Genomic DNA, 14,510 nt, shown 5'->3' with positions numbered 1-14,510 from the left:
TAGAGCGGCTGTGGCCTGTCGGTGGTCTGGATAGTTTTGGAGCTTCGTTAGCAAACTGGCATTTCATCTCCGACAAAAGTATCCCCGAGAGAAGTAAAGCAAGTGTGTAAGTCCATCTCTGTAAAGCATTCCTGCGTTAAGCTTAACAAGCGACTGCCTCTTCTTGCTGCTACTTCATCCATCCATCCATTCGCTTCCGCTTATCCTTTTCAGGGGCGCGGGGACCTATCGCAGCTGTCATAGGGCGAAAGGCGGGGTACACCCTGGACAGGTCGCCAGTCTGTCGCAGGGCCAACACACAGGGACAGACAACCATTCACACTCACATTCACTCGCACATTCACACCTAGTGACAATTTGGATTAATCAATTAACCTATCCCCACAAGCTGCATGTCTTTGGACGGTGGGAGGAAGCCGGAGTACCCGGAGAGAACCCACGCAAACACGGGGAGAACATGCAAACTCCACACAGAAAGACCCCAGCCTGATGGTGGAATTGAACTCAGGACCTTCTTGCTGTGCGGCAACAGTGCTAACCACTGTGCCACCGTGCTGCCCACGGATGGATGGATGGATGGATGATCGGCTGTCCGTCTCTCTTGTTGGTTTTTGGCCCACTTTGCACCAGAAAGAGGAAACCAGTGGATAAACAACAGCAGCACGTTTAAGCTTGATAAGCTGTTGTTAGAATGTATTTAATATTACTTTCTACACCAGGATCTTTTTCTACATAGCTGACGCTGGTAACTGTGCAGGGGCGGATCTAGCAAAGTTTAGCCAGGGGGGCCGATAGATATTAACAGGGAAAAGGGGGCACAAAGACATACTTTTCTTTCTTATTCTCATTTAAAATGTCTAGCTTTTAATAAATAATTATCTGACACCCAAAGTTTTAATTTGATGTAAAATGAATAGAAGTCAATTACTGTATATAGTAACTATTAAGTCTAATATACCCTAGTAAGCTATAGTACTTTTTCCTTTGGGAAGGTACCATCTATGCAGTCTGCAATTTTGTTGAAAAAAGATGTTGAATCTATTTAATATTTCTTGAAAAATAATTGATTTCTGTGCATTTTTTTTCCACACTGCATCAAATTAAGGTTGATTACGTCGATTAAGCATCATGAGGTGGAGCGTGAGGGGTGGTTCCCTATTTTTTATTTATTTATTTTTGTTGTTGGTGGGAGTTGGAACCCTATTAGTTAGGTTGCTTAATATTTACGCTAAGTACTCTTTAAAATACCAGAATAGGGAGGATGGTGTAGGTTTAAGTTTATTAGATTGATCAGTATTGCTGAACTATGAAATTTTTTTTTTTGCATACAGGTATAACAGAATAGCTTTAGTGTAGTGTTGTTGTTTTAAACTTATACAACTTATACAAAATGCAGCAAGATATTTAAAAAAACAGTTTTGTTGATTAAAAAACACTATATCGGATTCATATCGGTATCGGCAGATATCCAAATTTATGATATCGGTATCGGACATAAAAAAGTGGTATCGTGCCATCTCTAATATATATGGGATATCACGCTCCTTCGCGTGTCCTGGCTGAAGAAACCTTTATTCACGCCTTTAAGGCAGATGACGTGTGATGACACGCACACGGCCCCGCCTGCACATATAGCCACTGTCATCACAGTCATCCCTCAGTTCTTACGCTCTTCAACTCGCCGAGAACACCTCTGCTGAGTTGGGCTAGCTAACTGCTGCTAGTTAGCTCCGTTGTCTGCAGACTTGAACTTTGCTTAACTGCCCCTGTTGGTGTTAGCCTCCACCGCACAGTTGGTGTGTAGGCTGCCCGTGGTGCGCTAATTTCAAGTTTTTCCCGTGCAGTGTTTTGCTTTGTGTTTTGTTATGGACTCTAAACCGAAGCGAGCAAAGCAGAAATCTTCTGATCGCCCCTGTCCTCAGGGATGCCCTTTCTCTTTGCACGACAGCGACTAGCACAATGTCTGCCCTGTCTGCCTGGGGATCGTCCATGCTCGGAGAGCGTTGACGGAGCCCGAAGCCTGTGCGTTTTGTCGCCAGCTCCGGCGCTCGACCCTGGAAAGACGGGTGACATTTGTGGAAAAAGTCGGCTGTCGCAAGGCAAGACCCTCACCTTTCCGAGTCTGGAGCCCCAGCTTTCTCTGAGTCCAAAGACGAGGATTTTCCGGTCGATGTCCCTGCAATTAGCTGGGCTGACCACATGGAATATGTTGACAGGTTAGCCGATGACGAGCCGGAACCATGCAGGAGCGCTGACGGGCTTCAGCAGATGGAAGCTCTGCGCGACATCATCCCCAGACGTCAGCCCAAGCCCGCAGCCAGCTCTCACAGGCCCGCCGCTCCTCTAACGACTGGCAAGAGACCAGCGCCCACTGCTGAAGTGGGTGTGCCGCCAGCGAGAGCACATCCTCCGGCCCGAGCTCCACGCCAGTCGGCCTGGAGCAAAGGCCCACCCTCGGGCCCCCGGCTGGACCTGACGTCCAGGAGGAAGAAGCCTCAGCCCTCCTAGTTGTGGCTTTGAGTGGAGAAGGGGTCTAGCAGCAGGGAGATGCTGTTTTTACCCCTCTGTTGCCGCACAAGAGGTGCCGCTTAAGTTCTGTTCAGGTTGTCAGCCCCAGAAGGTGTTGCACATTCCTAACAATGTCTCCCAAGCACAAAACCTCTGCACACAAAATGCCTCAGGTAACCCTCTGTTCAGGTGTGCTAAATGTTCAGGTGACCACATCGAGTGTTCCCGCTGTTTTTCATTGTTGTGTCCCAGAAAAGGTGCCTCCAACAAAATGTATGAATGTACATGTGTCATGGTCCGTGGTCCTGTGCCTGCAGAATGCGTGATGCTCGGGTAGCCACACCCCCGGGCTGGGCCATCACCGACACACCTGCTCTCCATCGCGGTGATTACATGAAGAGCTACTTAACCCGGCGCTGACGGATGCTCCACGCCAGTCCGTTACTCACCTCACAGTGGTAACTAGACTTCCCCGAAAGCGTGCGTTCACTTCTGGTTGGAACTGTGTTTAATCCGCCTACTTGTGTCCAGGTTTTGACCCGGCATCCGGCATCTGCCACCTGTCTGTCCTCTGGCTCAACTGGATCACTCGGTGCATCATCTGGCCCATTCGCTATCCCCACGGACTTCCTGCTCACGGACTGCCACACTTCCCTCCCGAGCTCCCACGGTCCCGCTCTATCGTAAGCCCCCCTACTCTGACTCAGTCCCCACTTCCCGGCTCCCTAGTAATCCTCTCCCCTTTCTATTGCAGCCTCCCACGGTCCCGATCCCGGCTTCCTCGTGTCATTGTTTCCCCGGGTTTTTAGTTCCTCGTTTTGCTCCCTAGTTTTCCCGGGTCGCCTTTCGTTATTATAATAAAGTGTCTTTTTCTGTTAGCGCTGAGTCTGCGACTGGATCCTTTTGTCCACGCGCGGCGCATGACAGTATGGACTGGCCAGAATGGATCCAGCAGAACCAATACGTTCAGCTATTAATAAGCAGGGTGCCATGCTCGGCCGACACGATCAGTTACTTCTCTTACTTCAGGATCAGTATCAAGAGCTTAGCGAGAAACGGGGAGAAATGCGCGCTAAACAGCCCGACCCCGGCATACCGTTGTGTGACGTTGTGTTTCCACGGCGAATTGGACCAGTGTGGGGTTTCCTTTTTCAGTGTACCCTTTTCTTCAGTCGCTCGCCACTCGCCTTCCCCACTGACGCGGCCAAGATTTCCCACTTTGTGGGACTGCTGAGTGGAAGCGCGTTGGCGTGGGCTGAAGCCTATTTATCTTCTAACCCGATACAGAGTTGCGACTTCGATGACTTCCTCCAAGAATTCAAAGCAACTTTCTCCCCACCAGTTTCCGAGGATGATGCTGCTCAAAAGCTAGTGGCGCTCTGCCAGGGCCGGTGTAGTGTTGCGGAGTATTTAGTGGAGTTTCGCACAGTGGCAGCCGCTGTTGGCTGGCCCGATTCGGCCCTAAGGGGCATTTTCCTACGCTCCCTGAACGATCAGATGAAAGATCAGCTCGCGTTTCACGAGGCAGCTAAATCATTCAAGGATTTGGTGTCACTCGCCCGTAGAATTGATAAGCGTCTACGGGAGAGAGAGGCTGAACGGCGGTCCAAGCCACCGAAACCCGTGTTGTACCCAGAACTTCGCGTGTCACCGCCCCTGCCCCCATTTAGCTCTCCAGCGGCGTGCGCTCGCTCACTGTCTCCTCCTCCGCCGGAGCCGATGCAGATCGAGCGCTCTCGGCTCTCGCCGGAGGAAAGGGAACGCCGTTTTCGGGCCGGGGACTGCTTATACTATGGGAAGCTGGGACACCGCATCGCCAGCTGCCCGGTTCGCCCAAACGGACCAGCTCACCGGTAGGTTCGGGGATACGGGTGGGCAGCACATTAAATGCTATTAGACCCCGATTAGTTGTGTCCGTTGCCATAGTAACCAACAAAAAGACTGTTACATGCAGCGCATTAGTGGATTCTGGGGCGGAGCAAAATCTCATAGATGAGAAGCTGGCTAAAGAGCTGGAAGTACCACTCACTCTGTTGGAACCTCCCCTCCCTGCGTCAGCGCTGAATAAACAAGTGTTTGCTTACATCACCCATCAGACTGCGCCTGTGAAAGTAATCACTTCCGGGAATCATAACGAATCACTTTCATTCTTTACCTTCCCGTCTCCCGACACCGCGCTTGTGTTAGGTTACCCGTGGCTGCAAAGACATAATCCCCACATTTATTGGGCAGGGAGCAAGATCGCCAGTTGGAGTTTGTTCTGCCTAGCTAATTGCCTGAGATCAGCAGTTCCCGCTGCACCAGCTAACCTGACTCCACTTGTTACACAAGCACATGACCTTTCCTCCATCCCACCCGAGTACCATGACTTACAGGAAGTGTTTAACAAGGACAAGGCTATCTCTCTGCCACCTCACCGCCCCTATGACTGCGCCATTGACCTGCTACCTTGAGCCCCGCTGCCCTCCAACCAGTTGTACAACCTGTCTCGCCCTGAGAGGATGTCGATGGAAAAGTATATCCAAGAATCACTCGCGGCTGGTATTATTCGACCCTCTTCTTCCCCTGTAGCTGCAGGCTTCTTCTTCGTGGGGAAAAAGGACGGTTCGTTGCGGCCATGCATTGATTACCGGTGCTTAAATGACATCACTGTAAAGAACAAATACCCTCTTCCGCTGATAAACTCTGTTTTTGGATGTCTCCAGGAAGCCACCATTTTCACGAAACTGGATCTGCGAAACGCGTACCATCTGGTCCGGATAAGGGAGGGGGACAAGTGGAAGACCGCTTTTAACACACCACTGGGCCACTTTGAGTATTTGGTTATGCCATTCGGCTTAACAAATGCCCCTGCAGTTTTTCAAACTCTAGTGTGCTCCGAGACTTCCTGAACGTGTTTTGTTAAGTCTAATTGTTGAATGTTGCCATTGTGTTTCTTAAATTTGTACAGTCTTAGTTTAAGCAGTAGGATCAAAGCCATTCCTTTGATCCTGACCACCTCTCCAACCACTCTGTGCTGGGGGAGGTTTTATTGTAGATACATCCTATCTGAAAGATCTGTTTCTTTTGATGTAAACTTCCTGGGTTTACGACCCTTTGGTCAGCAGGAGGTCTGACACACACACACACACACACACACACACACACACTCTTACAGAAGTTCACACATATACATAAAATGCTTTGTCTTAGAACACGCACCCTTTGTCTTAGAACAAAGGGTGCGTGGCTTTGTTCTGACGTGTTTTGTGTGAACTGTCTCCCAATAAAAGGTAGCAGGAGGAGGTCAGATCTGGGGGTCATTGTCGTGCTGGACACAGATGAGAGGCCTCCCTTGCGCAAATAATAAATCGATCGACTGTCTTGTTTTCTTCATGATGAATAAGTCTCTAGAATTAGCGGGGCTTGTGGAAACACAGACCTTGTTGTCCTTCGGAGCCGGAACCTTGCATCCACCGAGGAGAGGGAGAGGACGCCACCGCAACGTCTGGGATGATTGACGTAAAGCCCTGGTGTTTCACTTTGCTTTGTCACCAGGCCGGGAAGTTTGCGCCTGAACTCCCCTCGGGATGGATGACGATTGATGGGATCCAGAGACTCTTCCCATGAACGTAAACAAACAGTTAGTACAGAAGGCCTTAGAGAGCGGCTACGTGACCCTGCGTTGACCGCAGGTACGGGAGCGCGCTAGCCGCGTGAGAGAGACGCAGGCTTCTCCGCCGTTTGGGGCGTGGAGACAACCTAGGTTCGGTAGCTCCGCCGTGAGGAGTGTTCGGAATCTCCGCCATTTGGGTCGTTTGGAGAGTGTCCGACGGTTGAATTCTCCGCCATTTGGGGCGTTTGAGAGTTTTCAACAGAGAGCGCTAGCTGTGCGTGCAGACGCAAGCGATAGGCCTATGTTGTGTGTGTGTGCGGGCCAGACGTGGTCTGCGTGAGTGTGGCTGATTGTTGTCTTGTAATGGAGAATAAAATGTGTAAGTCTGCCTTAGAAGGTAATGTAAAATTTATGGAGAAATTTTTACCAGGCAGCACGCAGTATGTAGGTTGTTGGCGTGAGAAATATGGATTTGAAGGGACATTAGTGGAAGTTCAGTGTAAAATGCTTGTAGAAAGAATAGCTGTAAGTGTAGCAGGTAAAACAGGGAAAGCGAAGCAGAGGAAGGAATTGCAGTTAGCAGTTGCTAAGTTGTGGCTGGAGCAGGCTCAAAAGAGAAGAGAAGCACAGAATGTTAAAAGAGCAATATTGCAAGCAGTAGTTGTGAAACCTGAGGATGAAACAGCTCAATCCACTGCAACTACTTTAGAACAACAACACAAAATTTCAGAGTTTGGAGTTTCTTTAGTTCATTCCTGGGATTCCGCCTTCCTCAGTTTGTTGTCTGTCAGCTTAGTCAGACAAGATGGCATCCAGGCAGGTTCAGTTTCAAAATGGTCCTGAATGAAAAAATTCATGGATATTTTTGTGTTTTGTATATATTTATAGATATAAATCTTTAGAGGTTTGACATTCAGGCACACTGGGGAAAAAAAAGCTAAATTCTCTGTATCACAATAATTTGGGCCCTGGGCCTGAATTCAACATCAAAGAATTTATTGACAAACAAAATCAATAACATTTGAAGGATTCCTTGATGTTCATGTAGACTTTTGTTTCATTATCATTCATGTTTTCATACACATATTGTATACAATTACAATATACCATTTGTTAAGTTGTTAGAGCTGTGTACATCATGCAATCTTTTGTATAGACAGCATACAAATGCAAAATAGGCATGCTACAATAAAGTGTTACCACAAAGGAAACTGAGGACTCATCACAAGACTTTATTTAATCATTCATTTTGACATGAACACCTACAGTATGAGCATTTTCATTTATTTAATTGTGACATTAAATCTCATATTGTAAAGACTCAACATTGTAATAAGCATTATGTTGTTCATTTAGACTATTTAGGTTTATCCTTTTTTCATGCAAAGTGTAAATCTCAGCTAAAACTATTCTCAGCTAAACAGTCTTTGTCATTGTCAGTGTCACCAGCTGTCTTACTAACTAACCCAACATGGATTTTGATTATGTGGGATATTAGGTCCCTGCCTCTGTGGAACAGGCAATCTCTCACTTTGGGACAGGGCCAAAGGACCCTGTGCTCCCACAGTGTTGGTTGGTTCACTAATATCATTGTGTTTCTGTAATCCTTGTTGTATCTGACAGACTGCCTGTGCATTCTTCTGACATCTCAGTAATCCTCTCTCAGTTTCATGAAAGAGAACATCAACATGCAGGATTACATTTGGAAATATCTGAGACCATCCTGTCCCACTTGTTGAGTAGTTTGTCTTTCGGGTATGGTGCATCACAACCAGGATGATGTCTTTATTACCTGCACACAGCAGAAACATCCCTAAATAAATATAATCAAATAAAAAGCCATTGCATTGTTACTGTTTTGGATGGTTAGAGGGCTGAAACCATAAGAAAAGATATTTCCATGATTATCTTGAAAACTGAATTAAAATATTCATATGTATATTGATAGTGAGTAAAGTAAAAGAGAAACTATAAAACTATAAAAAACTGAACATACTTTATATTATTGTGACCAAGCTTTATGATACCTGGTGCTTTAGCCATGGCTGCCTCCACATCTGACCTAACACGAGAGTTGATTGGGCAGAAAACAATGACAGTGTTGCATTCCTGTAGGTCTATGCTCTCCACCAGTAGCTGTTGAGACAAATTTACTTGGTACAGCACATCTTTGTCCGCCCCGAAGGTCTCAGCTGTACAGTAACTGTAGAATTTTACTGCATCTGCACACATTTTGAAAAGAGGAAAAACTTAACAGAAAAGCTTTAAAACTTTTTTTTACTTTGATTGGACGCTCACTCAGACACATGACTAGATGGCAAATTTTGTCTTCTTGATAAGAAACGAGGTTGTATTTACCATGTAATGAAGTAATGCATACTGTGGTACACAATGTGGTGTGATTTGTTAAAAAAGGGGGAATTGGCAAGAGGTTGAAACTCTTCTTTGTCCCTCCCATGGAAAATACTCTGGAAGCACCGTTAATCTACCAATTATTTAATTATTTTGTACAACTTTCAGTGTCATGTAGAGAATATTTATGAAAGTCATCTAAACAAGTTCAGAGGGTAAATGTATAACCACTGCATTTACAAGAATATTTAAATTTATTTATCAAAAAACAAATGAAATCATTTTAGTAGCTGTCTTTTATTAAAGATATAAGAAATCTGATAAATGCTATTTTTTCATACCATTTTGGCCTGAAATTGTATAATGAAAAGGTGAAATTTATATAATTCATACAGGTATTTATGCACATACCTGTATGAGGGTGTTTCACGAAATCAACGAAGCATTTGAAGAATTTGTTGATTTTATCATCCTCATGGCGTTTTTGATAGGCCACCAACAATGTTTTAGCAGCTGAAAAGATAAATGAGAGTTTCAGGCTGCTTCACTGTGAATGGTTTTTAGCTGCTTCAGCTGAAAAGTAGAAAAGTATTTAGTTTTCGTTTCCAATTGTTTGTCCAAGGTATACCAGGAGGCATTACTGATGGAGCTTTGGAAAGCGAAGGTTTTCTGTGTCAGAAATTCATTAACAAATTCTTACAGTGTGACAGTTACACGACAAAATGAGCAGATTAATATATGGCATGAAATGATTCAGAACATACTGACCAATAGGGCATGTGGCAGAGAAGAAAACTTTGCATAATTTTATTTAGAAATGGCAATACGGTTTAAGAAGTCGAAGAAGAAATACCCTTTAATTAGTTGGTACATACCCTCCCTGTATTCTTCTGGAAGATTGTTAATGTGTTTGTGCAGCTTCTAGAAGAAATTGCAGACAAATTGATTTATTTACAAATCAAACTACTGTTGATTTGCTGCTTTGACTCACTTAAAGGAATGACAGCTTTATTTTTGTTGTTTTTAATGAAGTGAATACTAATTAAAACTCCTGTTTTTTGCATTTACGTGTGGACGAGGAATACAGAGTTTGTCACACAACGTCACAGGTATGAGCATTTTTTCACGTCACGCTGTGCGCCACGTTATTGTTTACATGAGATTAATTGCAGAATGGCAGATAGTCAGATTAACAGTATTTTGTCACTATCTTCAGGTTTTACATGCTTACACACACACACACGCAGTTACTGTGCCTCCATTTAGAAAGTCAGAGGCGTTATGGTGTAATTATTTTACATGTAGTTGTTTTTTCCCTGTGTAATAATATTCAACATTGCTATCAATATATTTTTCAAAAAATGCCTCTCTGTGTAAAATGGGCTTAAAAACATAAACAACTGTAGGATACTGTTTGTCCGTGATTTGAACCAAGGGAACAAATCGTGGCAGGATCAGCCTGATATTATTTGTATCCCGCTGTAACTTTACTGTATAAAGAGCAAACATCTCCAAAATGTCAGGAGTAGTTAGTCATTATGAGATGTGTTTGTGAACTAAATATCAAGAATGTGGGATCCTGTTTGTCCGTGTTTTGAAGAGCCCAGCACGTGCTCCCGACGAAGGGAAAACCAATCCTGCAGGGGAGACCTACCTTGGCACTTGTGCAGGTGAAACCAAAGGGAAGATATGCTTCTTCATATTTATAGTCTTTGGCTTAGAATGAAGTTGGTTTGGAAACATATTCAGCGATGCTTCATCTCCTGCTTTGCATTTCTGTGGGCGCTAGCAGTGTCCAAGCGTTTTGTTTTTTCCTTTTCATGGCCCCCCCTGCCATGGGGGGGCCATGAAAGACCATCAAAGTGTGGGGCCCGTGAAAGGCCATCAAAGTGTGGATGGGCCCCACACCTGGAGCTAAGGGGGCAGTGTCCAAGCGTTTCACTCCACATATTTCACATACAAGGGTCAGTTCTACAGGCAGAAACATGGGTGTGCCGTGGGCTCCCAGGTTCACCAATTGTGGCCAATTTGTACATGGAAGAAGTGGAAAAGAGGGCTTTGCCATCCTACCCTGGAACACCACCAAGCCATTGGTTCAGATATGTGGATGACACCTGGGTGAAAATCAAATCTCAGGACATACCACAATTCACGGATCACATTAACTAGGTGGACCGACACATGAAATTCACCAGGGAGGATATGAAAAGTGGCAGATTAGCCTTCTTAGACTGTGAGATTTCCATCAGTAATGGGGGACATCTAAAAGCTGATGTTTACTAGGTAAAAACTGGGTGTCATCAGGACGCTACAACACAGAGCGAATACCATCCCCACTGACACAGCGGCCAGGGAGGCAGAAGAACAGCACATCAAGAAGGCCCTGAGTGAATGTGGATAAAAGCTGGACTTTTGTCAAAGCTGGAAAGACACCTAAAGAAAGCTCCAGCCGATCCAGGAGAGAAGGACAACCGCTGCCCAAGCGAAAACCTGCAGTGATCCCATATGTGTCAGGAGTATCGGAGCAGTTGAGATGCATTTTTTCTAAACTCTCTGTGGCTTTTAAACCCCAAAACAAGCTGCGCCAAAAATTGGTCCACCCCGACACAAACAGAGTAACATAGTGTACGCTGTTAAGTGCCAGGACGATTGCCAGGATTTATACATCGGGGAAACCAAACAACCTCTGTCGAAGCGGATGGCACAACACAGAAGAGCCACCTCATCAGGCCAGGACTTTGCAGTCTATTTAAACCTACCGCCCAGTGGACACTCTTTCAATTATGTGGATGTACACATCCTGGACAGGGAGGAACGCTGGTTTGAGGGCGGAGTCAAGGAGGACATTTCTGTGAAAAGGAAAGACCATCTCTGAATCTGGGAGGGGGCCAAAGGGTTCATCTTTCACCATCTTACAATGCTGTGATTGCAGCCATTCCCCAACTCTCTGTGAATGGTACTCATGGCCATTGATCAGTGGTCTTTGATCAGTGGGTTTTGGTCATGAGAATTTGCATAATTGTGATTAAGGAACTGACCTCGCAGTCCATTGTTCCTTCAGTGGGCTGGTTTCAGTCATTATGCAAATGTACTGGTTATAAGACTAAGGAGCTTGGAAAGAAAACCGCCTGGACTTCTTGAGTTGCTTGAAGACGTTTCACCTCTCATCCAAGAAACTTCTTCAGTTCTACGGGTCAGTGGTGGAGAGTCCCAGATTTAAGCCTAGTGGGAGTCCCCCCCCCCCCCCAAAGGGGGACAAAGGACCCCCTGATGATCCTCTACCTAATCACATGAGCCAAGGTGTGAAAGCGGGTATGGGTCCTAATCAGTCAGAGTTTCGGGTGAGCTCATTGTGAAACCTGGCCCCACCTTATCATGTGATTTCCTGAGGTCAGATGGCCCAGGATGTGAGTGGGCGTTAAGGCGTCTGGGAAGGGATCTCAAAACTGGATTATAGATGGCAGACAGTTGGTGTCGTAAACCCCGCCTCTGTTCAAAGATGGTCGCTCACAGTGGACATAGATGCTTCTTTCACTCCTCTTTCAAACCATCTGTCCTCTCTGTCCAAAATGTGAACATTGGCATCCTCGAAAGAGTGTCCTTTATCCTTAAGATGCAGATGGACTGCTGAGTCTTGTCCTGTGGAGGTGGCTCTTCTATGTTGTGCCATGCGCTTGTGAAGTGGCTGTAATCGAACCTTTCCGTCGCGTTCGGGTGAAATCATTACAACTTAAAAATCATAAATACTGTGTTTTACATCTGATTGCCTCAAGGCCTTATGATATCATCCACACTATGCACTTAAACATATAAAAGTGATGATCACCGGTTTTTGAGTGTTTTAATCAACTTTCACGGGGTTTGGGCAGGTAAGGGCAGCAGAGAATGGAGCTGATCATCCACAGAAGCACAGAAATCCAAGGAAGAATGTTGAGTCATTTTTCCAGGAGATAACAGGCTTTGTTATGGTAAAAAATATTTTGTACTTGTAAATCAAATGCATTGTTGTGAACTTTTTTAACCTTGCAAACCAAAATGTCTGAAGGTTTTATGTTTGTGCATCTATAGATAAAAAGAAGTTACATTTTGTTTTCTTAAGGCCTGATTAAATATACAAAGCAAAACCCTACCTGTAAAACTCTGCAATCAAATTGCCTGGCTGTGTGTGAGTTTCAACTTGCCAGTACGACCCAATTGTTTTTTTGTTTTGGTTTTTGTTACCCAATTTTTTCTTCCTTTCAGCTGATGGTTCATGTCAATCCCAAATGTAAAACTCCAAAAACAAGATTCAGGCATATCTAGTACACACAAAGCTGCCACACAAAGAAATGACAGAGCATAGAGCGTAGCCAGCACTACAAAATTTGGATCCTCAGCTCTTAGTGGTGAGCGCAGTGCATGCTACGTCCGCTGTGAAAGGGCCTTTACCCTGCGTAGTGTGACTCACAGCAATGGTCCTGGGTCAGTCCTGACTTTGTGTTAAACTAACCCTAAAGCAATAATAGCATTTCTAACCACTGATATACCACAACTTCAACAGCTAGCAAAAGTTAGGGACCTAGCTTGTAAGAGCCATGTGTGACCAACAAGAGAAAGATGGTTCACAACTTCACCTGAGAGTAAAAAGATAGAAAGAGTGAAGAGGTGGAGAGAGACAGAAAGAAGGAAGAACACTCCAGGCCAGCCAGGACTATGACACTATTAGATTTAAAGGTCCAAGATTCAGCTGCTTAGCCTTTTTCTTCTGTGACACCAGGAAATAATCATCTTTTGAAAACCACAGCTGTTACTTCTCCACCTTCTACTCAGGTTGTTACTTAAGAATGTTTTAACTGGGCTGGTTCTTTTCTATCTGAGCCTTCACAACACTTTATATAACATACCTTGTTCAGTTTTATTTTTTGTTTAAATGCTTTCTGTGTAACATTCACACTCTAAACAAGTTTCTTGTTGTTCATTTAATAATGTCTTGATTAGATCTTTAAGAAGTTATTACCTTATTACTTACTACTACTGCTACATTGAAAGTGCTTTATAAAACTATCATTATTATTGTCATTATTATTGTTATAAATTAGGATTTGTTCATACTAAATGAAACTGTTTAATCTGCAAAATTAGTGGCTGAAAGTTTAGATAAATGAAATGAATCGACAAACAGCAGCATTTTTTTTTTTTTTTTTTTTTTTTTTTTCTAAATGACATCAGAAACAGCAGTATGCGACATTACGTGATGGCAGAGCTTCAGTTCATCCTTTGTCATTTTTTTTTTTTTTTTTTTAATAAATAGGACAGGGGGAATGAATGAGAGAGAGAGAGGGGGAGAGAAAGAAAGAAAACCCAAAGGGGAGAAGAGACGGTGAGAAGGGGGGGGAAGACAGACAAAAAAAAAAACTCCTGGGTCACCTGTATGGAGAAAAAAAAACAAACAAACAAACAAAAACAAACAGAGGAGACAGCAAACAACAAAGAGCAACATAATAATAGAGAAAACAAAGCACCATCACAATAAACTAGCTAGTCATAGATATCAGTATTTACTAAGTAATAAACGATATTGTGCAGCACGCAAGATAGACAGCGCACAGTGTGCTTTGAGGCAGCAGCCAAGAAAGCTGTAGTCCGCGTCTGTGAATACCCATGTGTGCATACCTTTATGGATCAGCATGCTTGCATTCCAAAGGTTTCTCCATGTAATGATCTGCTAGGGAGTGTGGGGGGGCCACAGCCCCGTCCTCCAGGGTGTGAAGCGGGTATGGAGGAGATCAAAACTCCAGACATCCAGAGGCCCCCAGAACACAAGAGACCAAGGAAGACCAACAGAGGGGCAGCTGCGCCACTGTCCCAGTAAGAGCTGAGGAGAGTCCCAGATGAGGGCTCGCCCAGCAGCCGCGGAGCAGAAGTCAGGGGGAGTTGCAGTGACGCGCCCGTGAGCTCCGCCGGCAGCCAGCTGTGCCTGAGTGACCGAGCCCCAGGCCGAGAGGCCGGGGGCACCCCACCTCCGAAGTGGCCCGAGCGAGCCCCAATAAGCGGCCGCCAAGGAGTGAGTCGGTGT

At 45.0% G+C, this 14,510-nt stretch overlaps 1 long non-coding RNA gene across 1 annotated transcript; it reads right to left on the bottom strand.

The window, feature by feature from the left end:
- Positions 1–7,324: 7,324 nt before the first annotated feature.
- LOC113017791 (uncharacterized) lies at positions 7,325–9,375 on the bottom strand. Its single transcript, XR_003271575.1, has 4 exons — positions 9,331–9,375; positions 8,867–8,968; positions 8,131–8,325; positions 7,325–7,895 (listed from the first exon to the last, which is right to left on the bottom strand). It is a non-coding gene; the product is annotated as an uncharacterized LOC113017791 (long non-coding RNA).
- Between the last annotated feature and the right edge of the window lie 5,135 nt (positions 9,376–14,510).

The sequence above is a fragment of the Astatotilapia calliptera genome, unplaced genomic scaffold (assembly GCF_900246225.1).
Source record: "Astatotilapia calliptera unplaced genomic scaffold, fAstCal1.2 U_scaffold_2, whole genome shotgun sequence".
NCBI lineage: Eukaryota > Metazoa > Chordata > Actinopteri > Cichliformes > Cichlidae > Astatotilapia > Astatotilapia calliptera.
Note: the sequence above shows the minus strand (reverse complement) of the source record. Positions and strands in the feature narration are given on the sequence as shown.